General features: G+C 33.6%; 1 protein-coding gene across 2 annotated transcripts in view; it reads left to right on the top strand.

Annotated features, from left to right (window-relative positions):
- Positions 1-15,277, top strand: part of SUPT3H (SPT3 homolog, SAGA and STAGA complex component) — a 485,803-nt gene that overhangs the window by 307,910 nt on the left and 162,616 nt on the right. The gene's annotated exons all lie outside the window — the stretch shown is intronic.

Here is a 15,277-nt window from a genome sequence, read left to right as displayed (position 1 = left end):
TCCAGATCGGTCCTGGGAGGAGGTCAGTGTGACTTCCACTCACTCCTCCACCTTCTTCATTTTTTTCCATACTTCTCTGAATCTTAATAAAAGGCACCTCATAGGAATTCCTTTAAGTCAACTACTGCAACTTTTTCATTGTTTTTTAAATGGCTGCAGAATATACTGTGATATAAGTGTACCATAATTTATTTACCTTTTTTCTTTCAATAAGTATCCTGTTTTTAATTGCATGTTTATTTTATTAATCTTAATATGTTTTGTCAAATACTTTTTCTCATCTTCCTGATAGCAATAGAAATTGTAGATCCTTTTAATTTTTGCCCAAGTATTGGCTGTGAGGAAATATCTCATTTTACTTTACCTTGTGATCTGACTATTAGTAACTTTGAGCATCTTTATGTTGGTTAATATTTGGATTTGCTCCTCTTTGAATTTTCTGTTTCTCTTCTTTGTGCATTTTTATTGGATTGTTTTCTTTTAAAGTTCTAAAGAACTTGTTTTTATAGGTATTACATCATTTAAATTTTCATTGCATAATTTTTTCCAATATGTCATGAAAATGTATTAAAATTTTGTAGAATCATGTTAGTATTTACATTTCCTTTTTGAATTTCCAACTTTTAAAAAGGACATCTCTCGAATACTTAGATTATATGCACTCTGTCCTACATTATAGTGGGATTAAAATCAAAAGTCACTGTATTATTTCTTGTGATTCGGTGACATGGATGTAGTCAGATGATACCTGGAGCCAAGCCATCTAGAGTCTCAACCAGGATTCTTAGGAAGGGTGGGCTTCTCCTTTTCATTTGTTCTCTTAATATGGTCTGTCCAGCAGAGTCTTACATGATGGCACCAAACTCCCAAAAGCACAAAAGTGGAAGCTACAGCAGGTTTTTATTGTCTAGATGGGTAATTCTTGGAACTTCACCTCCTCCGCATTCTGATGGTTAGATCATGTCAAAGCCGGCCAGATTCAGTGTGGGAGAGAACTACCTAAGGGATGAATACTGGAGGTTTTGTTCCTTGGGAGACTTTTTGGAAACTAGCTACCACAATGCCCACATTTTCTTTGTGGCTCTTAGCCATGTATAAAAATGTCTTCCCCACCCTGGAATTGTAGAGATAGTTCTCTTTTTTCATGATTTTTTAAAAATCATTTTGTCTTTTACATTTTAAGTTTTAAATTCACCTGGAATTTATTTTGACACGTAGTTGAAGATTAAATCTTACATTTTTCTCTTTAGATAGGTAACTGTCAAACCATTGAGTAAACAATTCTGTTTTCCCACTGAAATAAACCGTTCTCTCCTTTGTCTTAAGTTCTCATCTATTTCTCATGCTAGTCATCTATTACCATATGCAATCTCTGCTTCCTCTTTATCCCTTTATTCTTCCTTTTCTCCCTCCATCCATCACCCCTGTTTAACTGAAGCCATGCCTACTCCAGCCTCCTAATACGGTCATTTCATAATTTGCAGTTAGTTTTTCAGGTCATTATTTACATTGTATATATCTACCAGTAATTCATACCCAGCTCACAAGTCTCAGGCTCCACTCAATATAAATTAAAAGGGTATTTCCCATAATGTTATCTTTTGGGGGGATACCTCTCCCAGATTCCTCTGTCCACTTGCTCCTCTTTAGGCTTGCTACACATCTAAGACCCTGGATAAATCTACATTTACATTTTGGAGACTTTTCATTCTTTCAGGTATCCATTGTTAACCCCCTTATTTCTGGTTTCTGCTCAAATGATAACTTAATAATGAGCACTTCCCTGATCACCCTGTATAAAATAATAACGTACTAGCACACCTCATCCTGCTTATTCTTGTTATTTTGGCATAAGGATAATTATGACATATTAATTTGTTTACTGTTTGTCTCCTGACCATTAAAGCTTAAGCTCCATGGCAGCATGGACTTTACTTATTTTGTTTGATATTGTATCCCTGTCATTATGAATTACGCCTGGTTCTCAATAAATATTTGTGAATAAATAAGTGACTGTGACTTGGTATGCCCTTTCTCATCCATTGTGTTAGCAATTAGTAGATTCAGCTTGGAATCTTGTGGTCTTCAGTTCTGGGAAATAGCTTTTCCTCTTTTTCTTTTCAAGAAGTTGTATTTTGTGATGTTAAAGTTGTATTAATTCTCAAGTTTAGCTCTTGTTATTTTTTATTTCTTGTCTCAGTTAATTATTTATGCTATATACTAAGTTTAAGTGGTTTGGAGAAGTAAAATAGTGGGGTAAATTCTCTACCTATGGATTCTTGTGAATCTATAGTTATTATTTACACTTATTTACAATTTGGCAGTGCCGCAAAAGTAAATTGCTTTTGGTAGTATTTCACTTCTAATTCATAACTATGCCTATGGCAATACATAACTAAACAAATTACTTAAACAAGTACATGGCATAAATATTTATGGGGCTAGGGGGAACACCAGAATCTACAAATATATGACATCTGAATCCATCTAGTTGATGAGAATTCCCTTTCCTCCGTCCACCCTCACCTATAAGGAGGCAGAGAGTAGGGCTTCTTAGTCAGGCTCAGTGCTAATGCCTTATGCGCTAACTCTTACACACATCTTTTTGGACAGAAAATGATAAGGATACAACAAGAATGCATTTTTCTTGTGAATTTGATATCAGAAACTGTGCCACACACTTTGTATGTATAATTTAATATGGTCCTTACACAACCCTGAAATACAGGTGTTGTCGTATCTGTATTAAAAATGGACTGAAGGTAAGACACATTAATTACTTAGCACAAGTTCACACAGCCAGTGTCAGATCTAAAACATCAGCTGATAACTCTGAATGTAATTAAAGTCTTAATAGCATAGTTAGATCTTTTAAAATAATTGCTCTGTGTCTAACAGTAGATCTATTATGGACCATATGAAAAATTCCTCCCCTACTCCAAAAAACAAAACTTGCTTATGTAAGAATATAAACAGAAATTTATCAGACTGTTAAGACTATATAAAACTGCATTAAACTGTTAATTCTGTTTAAGTCCTGTAAAGTGCTAAATGTTTATTGGTCAGCTTACTGAACTTTACATATTTAAATATTAGTTTATATGAGGAAACTATAAAATATTAGTTTACATGAGGAAAATGGAAAAGTTAGCTGTCTACTGGTTGTGGGATACAGTGGAAAGAGAGAGTTACTGTCTGACAGGCTTGTTCAAATCCTATCTTACTCAGTTAAATGCTCTGAACTGCTATTTTCTTATCTATTAAAAATCTATAAAATACTAATATAATTTAATCTGTAGGAATTTTGCAAAGATTAGAAGAACTAAAAATTTTTTAAATATATAAAATATTTCAGACATCTTGTATGATATTCAGTAAATGCTAGTTTATGTTCTTGTTACTCATTATGGGTGTTACCCTTTCTTAAATTAAGTCTTGATATCTAGAATTACAATTTCCATCACTGGATCACATTGTTTACTTGGAGAAGGACAACTTCCACCCATTTCTATTATAAATTGTCTGAACAAAATATTTTAAAAAGGGGATGAAGAACATTCTACTGTAGGTGTTCAGGGGAAAGTGGCCCTAATAAGGTGATCCTTGATAAAGAATGAAGACTCCTGTAATAATGGATATCTAATGTTCGTACCTTCAGATTCACTTCTCACCCTTCCTCTTTTTTTGACTCCTGGGAGGCTCATGTGTTTAGATCTGTCTTGCCCTCTGACTTCTGGTCGATTTGGCCAGTGGGAGCACCAGCAGGAGAGCTGAGAGTGAGATGAATGTACGGCCAAGGGTGGTTGTATTCCTGTTAGGTGGACTTCTCCAGCTTCAGGTTCATGTGACAACTGCCTTCCCCTTAACTCTCTAAGCCAGTGATTTTCAACCTTTTTCATCTCATGGTACACATAACTAATTACTAAAATTCTGTGGCACACCAAAAATATAATTTTTGCTGATCTGACAAAAAAAAGGTATAATTTTGATTAATTTACAAAAAAATATAATAATAGTACTTACCTACTTGTTTTTGCTCCAGTGTGACTTTCTAAAAAATCAGGTGCCTATACTTGTATAATACAATAAGGATTTCTCACACCAAGAATTAACCAATCAGATACAACTTTATTATGCAGTGTAATTAGTAAGAAGCAACTCTATTATATCACCTATATATTTATGGTTTAAGACAGGGCATTCACATTGGATGGCTATTGTTGTGTTGGCTGTTGTCATTTTTTTATTTGACAATCTAAGGGGAAGGGGGTCAGTGCCCCTGACTAAACAGTCAGATATAACACGTTTTAAAAATTCTTGTGACACACTGGTTGAAAATTGCTGATCTAAGCCTTGGTTTATAACGGTTTCCTGTTGTTGTTAGATCAGGGAGGGTACCACACTATCCCTTGTAGTTTCCCTATACCTTCCTCAAATCTTTGTAAATAGTTTATGTTCAAACTCTTCTTCAACTACCTAATTTAACTATACTATTTTTTCCCTTCCATGCCCCTGACTGGTAAACATACCTTCAAATAAATATCAACAATCCCCTATGAGTCATCCCCAGAGATGCCCCAGACACCACATAACAGCTGAGATTCAGCCAGATAAATTCTAAAAATTGAGGGGTTTTTCCAAATCCTGTTTAGAGACTGGGAGGCACAATTTGATTTGCCTTTATGCTGGAAATTCATCATGACTAACATGTAATGGAACTAACACAAGGTGAGTCAGCATATTTTATTTAGACATTTTAGATAATCTAGCAATGTCTTTGAGACTCTTCAGATTAGTAACTTTAATATGTACTCTGGCTTCCTTGTGGAGCATTTGCAACAGTGTTAGCTTAATATATTCTTCAACGGAGTTTATAAGTTATAGTACTTATGTCTCATTTTGATTTTCAGCATAAACATGTTTAACTTGTTTAAAATTTTTTTATAATAATCATAACATCTGCTGTCATCTATTGCACATCCTAACTGAAAAATAAGTACAGTCTATAAAGTCTGTGAGATTAGGAATTATGTTCTGATTTTTTTTTCCCCCTCTTGTTTGCTTGCTTGCTTTGCCTTACTTCCGGTTAGCATAATTTCTGGTCTGAGCCAGTGATTGGCCTCTACTAGGTGCTCAATAAATATATACTGAACAAACCAGGGTCCAGTGTTCAATTTAAAATAGTAAATTTTTAGCCTTCATACTTGCTTATTTCATGTTAGCCTCATCTACGAGGCTACAGTTTGATGAGATATGCCCTTTTGTGGCCTCTCTTTTAGGAATATCATTGCCCTGAGAATACACACAAAGAAATGAAAAACCAGTATTTGTTGGGCAGATATTATGTTTTGGGCATGATCTTTTTCTATATTCATCTTTTCCTCCTCGGTTGTTTTTTTAATATGCCTGCATGATAACTGTTATAATTCCTATATGTCTTTATTCGTTTTGGTTAGTTAGTACAGTCTCAGTTATGTTTAGTTATTGGCCACACTCGGACAGAGCCAGTACTAGGATCGAATAGTATTCAGCCTTCTTCCTCTAGTCCCTGTGCCCATTTCCATAAACCAGTCACACAGCTTCTTGTCTTACACGGCTTCTGCCAAATGGCTTAACTACCATTTCACTTCATTCTAACACACATAATGGAGAGTTTGCATTCTGAAAGGGAAGCCCTTCTGTAAAGATGTCTTTACAAAATAAGGCAATAAGTGGTAAGATGGCTGAAGGTTATACAAAGTCCCCGGGGAGCACAATGGAAAATGGGTGATACTAAGTCAGTGCTTAAGTTAGAGGAGACCCCAGAGAGGCTGTCACCTCTCTTGCATTCTTGAAGGATATAGGGTTCTGCCTTCATGCTGTCTGCTCTCAGAATGAGACTGTTAGTGTGACCAGGAACGAGTCATCCCTAAGCAACATCATGTGCTATTACAGTGTTTTATAGTTCTCCAACTGCCTGCACCACATTGTCTCATTTGATCTTCACAGTGACCTGTGAGTGTGACAAGATTTGTACTATATCATCTTTCTGGGCACTTTTTAGTAACCTTTTAAATTCTTGAGTGGAATAGACGACTGACATCTGAGCCTTGGGAACCTGATTTTTCATTTGACTTTACATATACTCCATCTAATTTGACAAAAACTATATACAATATTGATTTGGATACAAAATTTGAATAAGGGTAACTTTCTCTGACAACTGAGGGGGAAGTATATACAAATTATCTCTGTTCATCATATGATAAAAGCATAGGGCAAGTTGGAAAGGGATAGGCATCAGGCTCTTTTATGCATTAGTAATTGCATTGCTTTAATCCCATTTTGCAAGTGTCTTTGGCTTTCAAATGTAATTGGAGCTATTTGATAGGATACTAGAATAATTAACTGTATCACCTGCTGATTTGTGTACCTTGGTAAACATGGTAAAATAACTCATTAATGCTAAATTGGATTGGTTGCTGTTTTCAGTGGTAAAACTAAGTGGATTTTCCTTTGAAAATTGACTCCCATCTGCACCTCACCAAGTTGTACTATTTCTTCTTGTGACTCTCCTTTTTTATTTCTTCTCTCAATGATGTAAGTGGTTAATTAGGGAGCCAAGAATACATTTTACCTAGGGTTAAATACTGAAATCATAATGTAAAAGCCAAAAGGATATTTGGAGCTCATTTGTTGCCCATACCACTTTAGTTCCCACTTGAAGAAACTGAGGACCAGAGAGATCAGCTATGCTATTCTATTCAAAAGTATACTTTCAAAAAAAAAGTTACACTAATGTATGCATTATATTTCATATTGAGGTGATTCTACATGAGAAATTGTTAGAGAAGCTATTGCTTCTTTATCAAAAGAAACTCGTAGTTTTTTCCTTGAACTTTAGATGAGAGTTACTTTCTTCAACCTTGTAAGAAAGTGATTCTAATGATATATAAACAAGCATGAGTGTACATATACACAGAGATATATATATATACCTCTCTCTCTCTATATATATACACCTATATATTGTATGTATGTATACATCCATAGAAATTATTTACATACTAAATGTGTTTATGGTTAAATAAGTAATTGGTGCTAAGTAGTAATCCAGTAACAGCCTTTAGTCTTTGTGAATATTAAAGTAATGGTTCTTTAAAGCTTCTTAAACTACTTGTGAAATCAATTTGTACAGTGCTCTATGTGGAGATAATCTGCTGAGTTAGACCATAAATGGAGGTAATAATCTAAATGTTCTGGAACACTTCAGGATACACAGTATTAACCAAAGAAAATGCACCTGAACTGAATATCATAGCAGACCCTTTCCCTCCCTGTGCACGAATCAGGGTCTGAGAACCAGCATCAGAGGCTGCAATTCTAAAATTCTGAAGCTGGTATTTTCTCCTTGTTATTTTCTCAACAAAAAATTTGTAAAATTTCTTTTGCCAAAACAAGGACAATGGTAATAGAGATGAAATTAGAAATCAGTTTTCCTCATTCCTCTTGTTTGTTCTTTAGCATTACTTTATTCTATCTGATCATTTTTTTAATCATTGGTCTGTGTGTGGTGCGCTGTAATTCAGTGCTTTTGATACCCTGTCAAACCATGAAGATTTAGTGCACGACCTGTGTTTATTCCTAAACATTTTAAGATGAATTGAAATGAGATTATCATATGAAAAATTAGACAAGAGTTCCGGAAAACAATAATTAACAGTCTTTTACGTGTTAGATTTTAGTCCTTCAGTTGGCCATAGAGTCCCTTTAGTGTTTTCTGTAAAATAAAAAACACATTTTTCAATTTCACCAATAACTTTATTGATTTGGATATTTCAAGTTTGTGGGCTATCTCCCACTGTTGGCTTCTAGTGGGTAGAGGCCAGGGGTGCTGCTGAACATTTTCCAATGCGTAGGCCCCACGGCAACGGATTATTTGGCCAAAATGTCATTAGTACCAAGAAACTTGGCAAACCACTTTTGACACATTTGATCAGTCACAGCACCTCCTCCATACACTGCACAAATCTTTTTTGTGTTTCAGTTATCTTACCTTTCTGGTAGTAGCAAAGCATAATACACCAAAACTTTGCATATATAATTCCATCGTCAATATTAAAATGGCTGCATAAAAATTCACCAATTTTGATAAGTTTTTTTCAATGCATGCTGATATGGCAGCTATCACAATACAATCTACAAAATTGTTTCAAATGAAGTTAAAGACAACTAAGCACTACTAGAGCCACTGTACAGAAAAACTAAATGTACTTTTTGACTCATCCAATAAATAATGGCTCCAACTCTCAGTAGAAGCCTTTTAGCAATGTGAGTAGAAGGGAATATGGAGGGAGGCACAGAGATGCCAAGAAATAAGAAGAGGAAAAAAAGTATTGTTGAATGTAGACTAGGAAAGTACACATTTTGTAGTCTACTAAACATTTTTATACTTTTAAAATTTTAAGAAATGCAACTGAAATATACATCTTTGGACTTTTAAAATATATCAGTCTTTAGATATTGAGTAGCAATAACAGAAAGGTAGCAGTGTATAGTGTTGAACAAATTGAAAATATGCTGCCATCTTTCTGCAATTTTAATTCTATTTTAGCTTAAATAGTTAAATGGTATTTTAATTTTAATAGTTAAATAATAAATAAAATTTAATAATATTACTATTAATTAATAGTATAGTATTTGAACTATAATATAGTTTAGTATAATGTAGAATTTAAGATAGAATATATTATTTAAACTATAATCTCATTTATCACTTAATTCAACTTTTAAAAATTTCCAGAATATCCTTTTGCTTGCTTTCATAACTTGGTGTGTTTAGACATGAAAGTTGTTTACAAAATAATTTATACGCAGAATAGTTTAAAACTTTCAGATGGTTGCTGTTCTCTTAATTTTACATTTAAATAAGAATAACCAAAGAATTAGTTCCTTGTCAAAGTTGCTCTTCTAATAAAATAAACGCAGTGATTGTTTATGGAGAGGTTTTAAGCTGTGCAAGCTTATATTGATTGTGGCTTGGTAATTTATATTTATTTTCCTTTGAGCCATGAGATATTGATAATGCCTTTTTTTTAAAAAAACTTAACTGTGTTTGCCTTATTTCTCTAAGAAGAAGAGTTAAGATGAAACTATAAAAAGTTAGGCACATCTTTTATCAATTTGTATACTTGTTTATGTTTCAAATGTCTAAGACAGTGGAAAACCAGTCGCCAACAAAGAATAAGGAGATCATATGATAGGAAAATACTAAGTCAAATATCTATATTTGGATAAAATGAAATCCAATTATCATATGAAAAATTAGAGTATTCTAAATGTTAACTATATTTAGTTACAAATTCATTTTCTTTCAAATACATGTTTAGTTCTCAATCCTTAAACTGTGTCTGCATGAAGCAATTGGCTTGGATGTTTTGATCCAAACCTTCTTTTTGGCAACCATTTATTTGCTAACAGTGAAAATGTTTTAAAAAGCAAATAAATGTTTTTGTGGTTAGACTATTCTGTGCGCTATAAGGCTCAATTTAGTGATGGTACTTTTCTGTATTCTGAATGAGAAAATAATCTCTTAGAAAAAGACAAATGGCTTGATTTTAGGCATTTATCATTTAGTTCCAGTGTTGTGTATCTAAACATCCCTCACGGATTTGCTGAGAGGGTTAGATTATATAGTATATAGAAGTCATGAAGCATAGGATAGTACAATCAATAAATGTTAGCATAAAAACAATCAACTTCTGTTTAAACATGGGTGATACATGTCCTTATCCTCAGACTTCCTCAAAGCCCCACTTAATGACAACATAATAAGTTTAAAAGGTGTAAACCTACAAAGACAAAATGGGAGAGCATAAAATACTAGATGAGAGATGTCAAAAAATTATGGAAGCTTAAAAGTGGATAGAAATGCTAAAAATTTAACAGATCTGAGAGAAATGAAACCTTGGAACCTGCAAAACATCAGGATTAAAAGAAGAAAGAAGTCTTGGGTAGATAAGAAACAATAGGTAGAAAGTGAAGGAGCAGTTTCATCCCAGTGTCCTATCAAAACCACATACATAGGTAGTCAACTACCCCTTTGTCCATTCCTACAAAATGGTATAGGTTTACTCTATGGAAAGAGTAATTCAAATGGAAAGGTTGAATTAAAAAGGAGTCTGCTGTTAAAAATCTCGGGCTCAGCAGTTGTCAACATTCAATTAATAGACGTTTTAGAAAGAACCCAGAAAACATAAGAAATTTTCAGAGTAATCTAAGAAAATTTCTGAGATGTAAAGGACAAGGATATATAGGTTACAGTATCCCTGTATCAGGAAAATATATTAAGAAAAACCCTCAGCAAAGCACAGCACCATGAAATTTCAGAATTTCAAGTTTAAAGAGAACAATAGTAAAAGTTCCTCAGAGGGGAAATAAGTCTCATAAAGGCTTAGAAAGTCCCTCCCCACCCGACCCCCGAATAAACTACAACTGACTTTCTAACAATGACATTTTAAGCTAGAAGACAATGGAGTGATGCCTTTAAAAGTCAGAGGGAAAATGATTTAACCTCTAATTCTGTACACAGTCAGATTATCTCTTGAGTAAGAGACTAGTATAAATACAGGATCTAAGAAATTTTATTTCCCATGCATCTTTTCTCAAAAAAAAACTATCAGAGGTGTTTTCTTAGCTGCAGCCTACCACTGGAGGAAGCAGAGACAGTCTAGTAAACAGCATGTTTTTTTAAAAAAAAAAAAAAAATCAGTTTTCTTTAGAGGAACATAACAGAATCCAGACTCCTTAATGGATCATTCACATAAAAATCCCAGGTTCCTCATATATAAAGGTCCCATGGACAAAGCCAAAGTAGGGTAGGGTTGAGGGAGGGAGGTGGGGGAGTGAGGCAGGGGAAAGTGGTGGTGGGAAGGTGGAGACAAATGTATTTGAACAAAAAATAAAAATTTAAAATAAATAAGTAAATATTTTAAAAATCCCAGGTTCCTTAAAATATGAAGTACAGGAAAATATGACCCATATCCAAGAGAAAAGGCAAAGTGGAAGTTACTCCAGGGTCCGTAGTTGCAAGCTGGAGACCCAGCAGAAGTGAGATGTAGTACCAAATCCAGTCCAGAGGTCTGAGAGCTAGGAGATGTTTTATTCCAAAGTGAGAAGGCTGGAAAATAAATAACTGTGTCAAAACAGTCAGGCAGAAGGGGTTCCCTTCTATTTAGCTTTTTTGTTCTATAGTAATGTAGAACATTACACAATGACATTGTTTTGGTCAATGACAAACTGCTCATGATCGTGGTCCCATAGATTATAATGGAACTGAAAAATTCCTTTCACTTAGATTATAACATCACAGCAGAGCACATTACATGTTTGTGGTGATGCTAAGGGAAACAAAGCTGTGCTACCACTTGTACAAAAGCATAGCACTTACAATTATGTACAGTACATAATACTTGATACTGATAATAACTTGATTATGTTACTGGTTTACTATATTTTTTGTCATTATTTTAAAATGCACTCTTTCTACTTTTTTTTTAAGATTTGCTGTAAAACAGCAAGCTTTGTTATACTGGAAACAACCTCATACATCTTCTGTTAACTGAATTTCTTCATTGCATTGTTTTCTCTTGTGCTTGAATTAGTCTCTTATTGTTTTATACAGTAACATGCTGTGTAAGCTTGTACCTAGGAGCAATAGCCTATACCATTTAGCCTAAGTGTGTAGTAGGCCATACCATCTAGGTCTGTGTAAGTGCACTCCGTGTTTGCACAAAAATAGAATTACCTAGCAGTGCATTTTTCAGAACATACCTCTGCCATTAAGTAGTGCATGACTATTCAGTTCTTCAACTGATTGGTCTAGCCTCACCCACATGAAGGAGGATAATCTGCTTTACTCAGTCTGCTAATTCAAATATTAGTCTCATCCAAAAATACTCTCAGAATCACACCCAGAATAGTGTTTGACCAAATGGGCTCCCCGTGGCCCAGTCAGGTTAACACATAAAAGTAACCGTCACAAGAACACAAAGACAGAGATAAAACTGAAATTACTGGAGCTTAAATGTGGAAAAACATGAAAGAAAAACAAGAAACATAATGAGAATGAAGGTATGGGGAAAATCTATGAGTCAGTCAGGCTTTAAAGATGCCATTGAAGTTAAGTAATAGTCAATTGACCATAGATCTTGGAACAAGACTGTGGACATTATGTTTGAGGAAGATTATCTTAGCACTTAAATGTAGGATGCATCGCAATATAGAGACATTGAAATTTAAAAACCAGTTAAACAAAAAGCCCCAAAGACCTCGATTGGGATGAATATTGTGTAATTAGAGAGCAAAGTCAAGACCCTGAACAAATGAAAACAAACAACAAAATTAACTGAAGTTAGTGAAAATATAAGAGAAAAAAATTGAATATGAATGTTAGTATCATTGATAACAATGATAAATTTAGAAGAGATTTGTGAGAATCAAAGATGAGGCATTTAAAATGACATGTGAAATTTCAAGTTTATCTTTTAATCCTCAACCTCCCAATAAAGTATGAAATACTAAAATGCCAACACGATGAGTGTGAATATGCTAGGAAACATTTTTGTCTTTTCAACAGTTATTACAATAACTTATTACAATTGTATTATTATTATTAGTTTACTTTGAAAAATAGAAATATTAGAAAAAATGCTGTAAATGAGTTGCTATTATGGTAAAATAATAATGTCTTTTAGTGAAATATCTTATTAAATCTCTGTAAGGTTGCTATTACCATACCTTTATCTATATACTTAAGAAAATTAACTTTGTATACTCACTTAACTAGTGATTGGTCTTAAAGTATTTCTCTATTCTATCATTTCTTGCATATTTTATAATGCAATTAAATATATATTGTTTTTATAGTAATAAAAAATTATAAAATGTAGTTTCATGGTTTTTAATTATGACATGCTACAGTGAATAATGAAGTATAACTTTCATTTATTTTCAAGGATTAAGAAATTGAGTGATTTTTTTTTAAGAATATAGAATCAGCTTTTTTTTTAAGCCCTGAGGGTATTAGGAATTTTTGTAACTGGGGTTTCCTGGTGCTGGTATTTTTTTCACATTAAATGCACCAATCCTGAGCTCAGCATCCTGTGTTACTGGACTGCCAAGCTACTAACCTGCTTTTTAAGCTTGTGTTGTTAAAGACAAGTTTCTTTACTCTTTCTTGTAGATGTAGAGAAGTAATTCTAGAAGTAAGCTAATGTATAATACCCACTTTAGTGTGATCACTGTAATTGGCTAATTAAATTGCTCTTCTCAGTAAAGAAGAGTGCGTCAGAATTAGGGAGAGGTAAATTTGGAACATGGGACTCATGAGGGCCAGATAGGTTTGGTGAGGTAACACAGTGATAGCTTTCAGCCAAGGATTCACTCCATGGAGTCCAAGGTGAATTAGCGAGAGCTAACAGCGCAGCGCTAGTAAGGATACTACTTAGGCTATGGAAATTGGCAACTCAGGTTGATGAAAATTAAAGATAAAGATTTCCTACTAATTATGACAGCATAGCCATGATATAAATTCCAGATCCCTACAATAGTTATGTACTGTTTTTGGAAAGGTGTTTTAAAATGTTTAACTCTTCTATGTCTTCATTTTTCATTTTCTCTTTTTTCCTATTTAATGTGTTTGTAAACTGAATTTTTGAGACTGTTACAAATACAGATTATTTAAATTTAGTCTGGCTAAACAAATCACTAATTGGGAAAGCTGTTAGGGACATATACTTGTCCTGACCATTCTTAACATGAGTAGAATTACTGTTATCTGTATAGTACTTTCACAGTCCTGCCTCCTGGTTCTCTGTATATGTGCAGACACATGGAGATTGAGCTCAGATTCTTCTCCATACTGATTGCATATATTGGATTGGGCAAAATGTCCATTTAGTTTTTCCATAAAATAAAAGACACATTATTCATTGTCAGCAATAACTTCATTGATTTGGATATTTGGAATATGTTGGCTATATCCTGCGTGTATGGTATAACATTGATTGTTCTCAATTAATGTCTCTAATTAATTGTTATCAATTTCAACCTGTCTCCCTGACTGTGGAGCATCATCCAGTGAGAAATCTCCAGCATGAAACTTTGCAAACCACTTTTGACACATTCAGTCAGTCACAGCACCTTCTCCACACACTGTGCAAATCTTTTTTGTGTGTTTCAGTTGCATTTTTACCTTTCGTGAAATAATAAAGTATAACATGCCAAAAATGTTGCTTATTTTTTCCATCTTCAATTTTAAAATGGGTACCCAAAAATTCGCATATTTTGATGTTTTTTTAAATGCACGCTGATATGACAGCTGTCACAATACCGTCTAACAAAATTGTTTTGAATGAAGTTAAAGACAACTAAGTGATACTAGAGCCATCTTACAGGAAAAAAAAATGTTTTTGACCAACCCAATATTATAGACTGTGATAGAAATGTTTTATTTGGGGAAAAAAGCTGTGTATATATATATTTCCCTGGTATACTTCCAGTTTTTAGAAAAATATGTTTAAATTTTTCCTGTTGAAAACTTTTAGTTTCTTTCTGGGTAGATACATCATCTTTTTGAAAAACCTTTCCCCCAAGATTTCTTTTTGAATGGTTCACAGTTAAATTTAAATTTCTATATTTAGGTAGAATTATGTTTATATACCAACCACCAGTATCCAGGAAATTCAGTGGTAAGGCTGACACATAGGGAGTTTATAGTCTATTTTGTAGTCTGTGTATTTAGACAAGGTTTGAAGCTTACTTAGCAAAATCGCTTAAACATTCAAGCAGAATTTCTTTAGTACAAATGCAATATTTGATTTCTTATAATTGTTAAGATAACAGTATGTCACTTTTTAAAGATTAGTTCTCAGTACTATGTGTTAGATTTATTCCTTTCAAAGAATGATACATTCAGGGCAGCTTTTATATGTAAATATTTTTATAATATTGGGTAGAAATGGTTTGGTGCAATCACCATGGTTTGATCAAGTTTGAAAGAAGTTACAGGCACTTTTTTGTAGTGTTTTCTCCAGCATCTTTATTTTTTTCAGCTGGAGGTATTTTATGTTCCTTCCAACTAATCAAAATAAGAAACTGATTTTGCCTGTGCCAAAAAATAGAACTATCATTTTTCACATTCTTTTATTTTGCAGGTCATTTTCAAGTAAGATTGTGTTTCTAGGACTTCTGAATTCCAGAAAACTCTCGACTTTGTAGATATAAGGGCCCAGATGAA

Source organism: Pteronotus mesoamericanus, unplaced genomic scaffold, assembly GCF_021234165.1.
Source record: "Pteronotus mesoamericanus isolate MK-2021 breed Mesoamerican mustached bat unplaced genomic scaffold, CSHL_Meso_final contig_20, whole genome shotgun sequence".
NCBI lineage: Eukaryota > Metazoa > Chordata > Mammalia > Chiroptera > Mormoopidae > Pteronotus > Pteronotus mesoamericanus.
The sequence above is the reverse complement of the archived record's forward strand: the minus strand, read 5'-3'. Positions and strand labels throughout refer to the sequence as shown.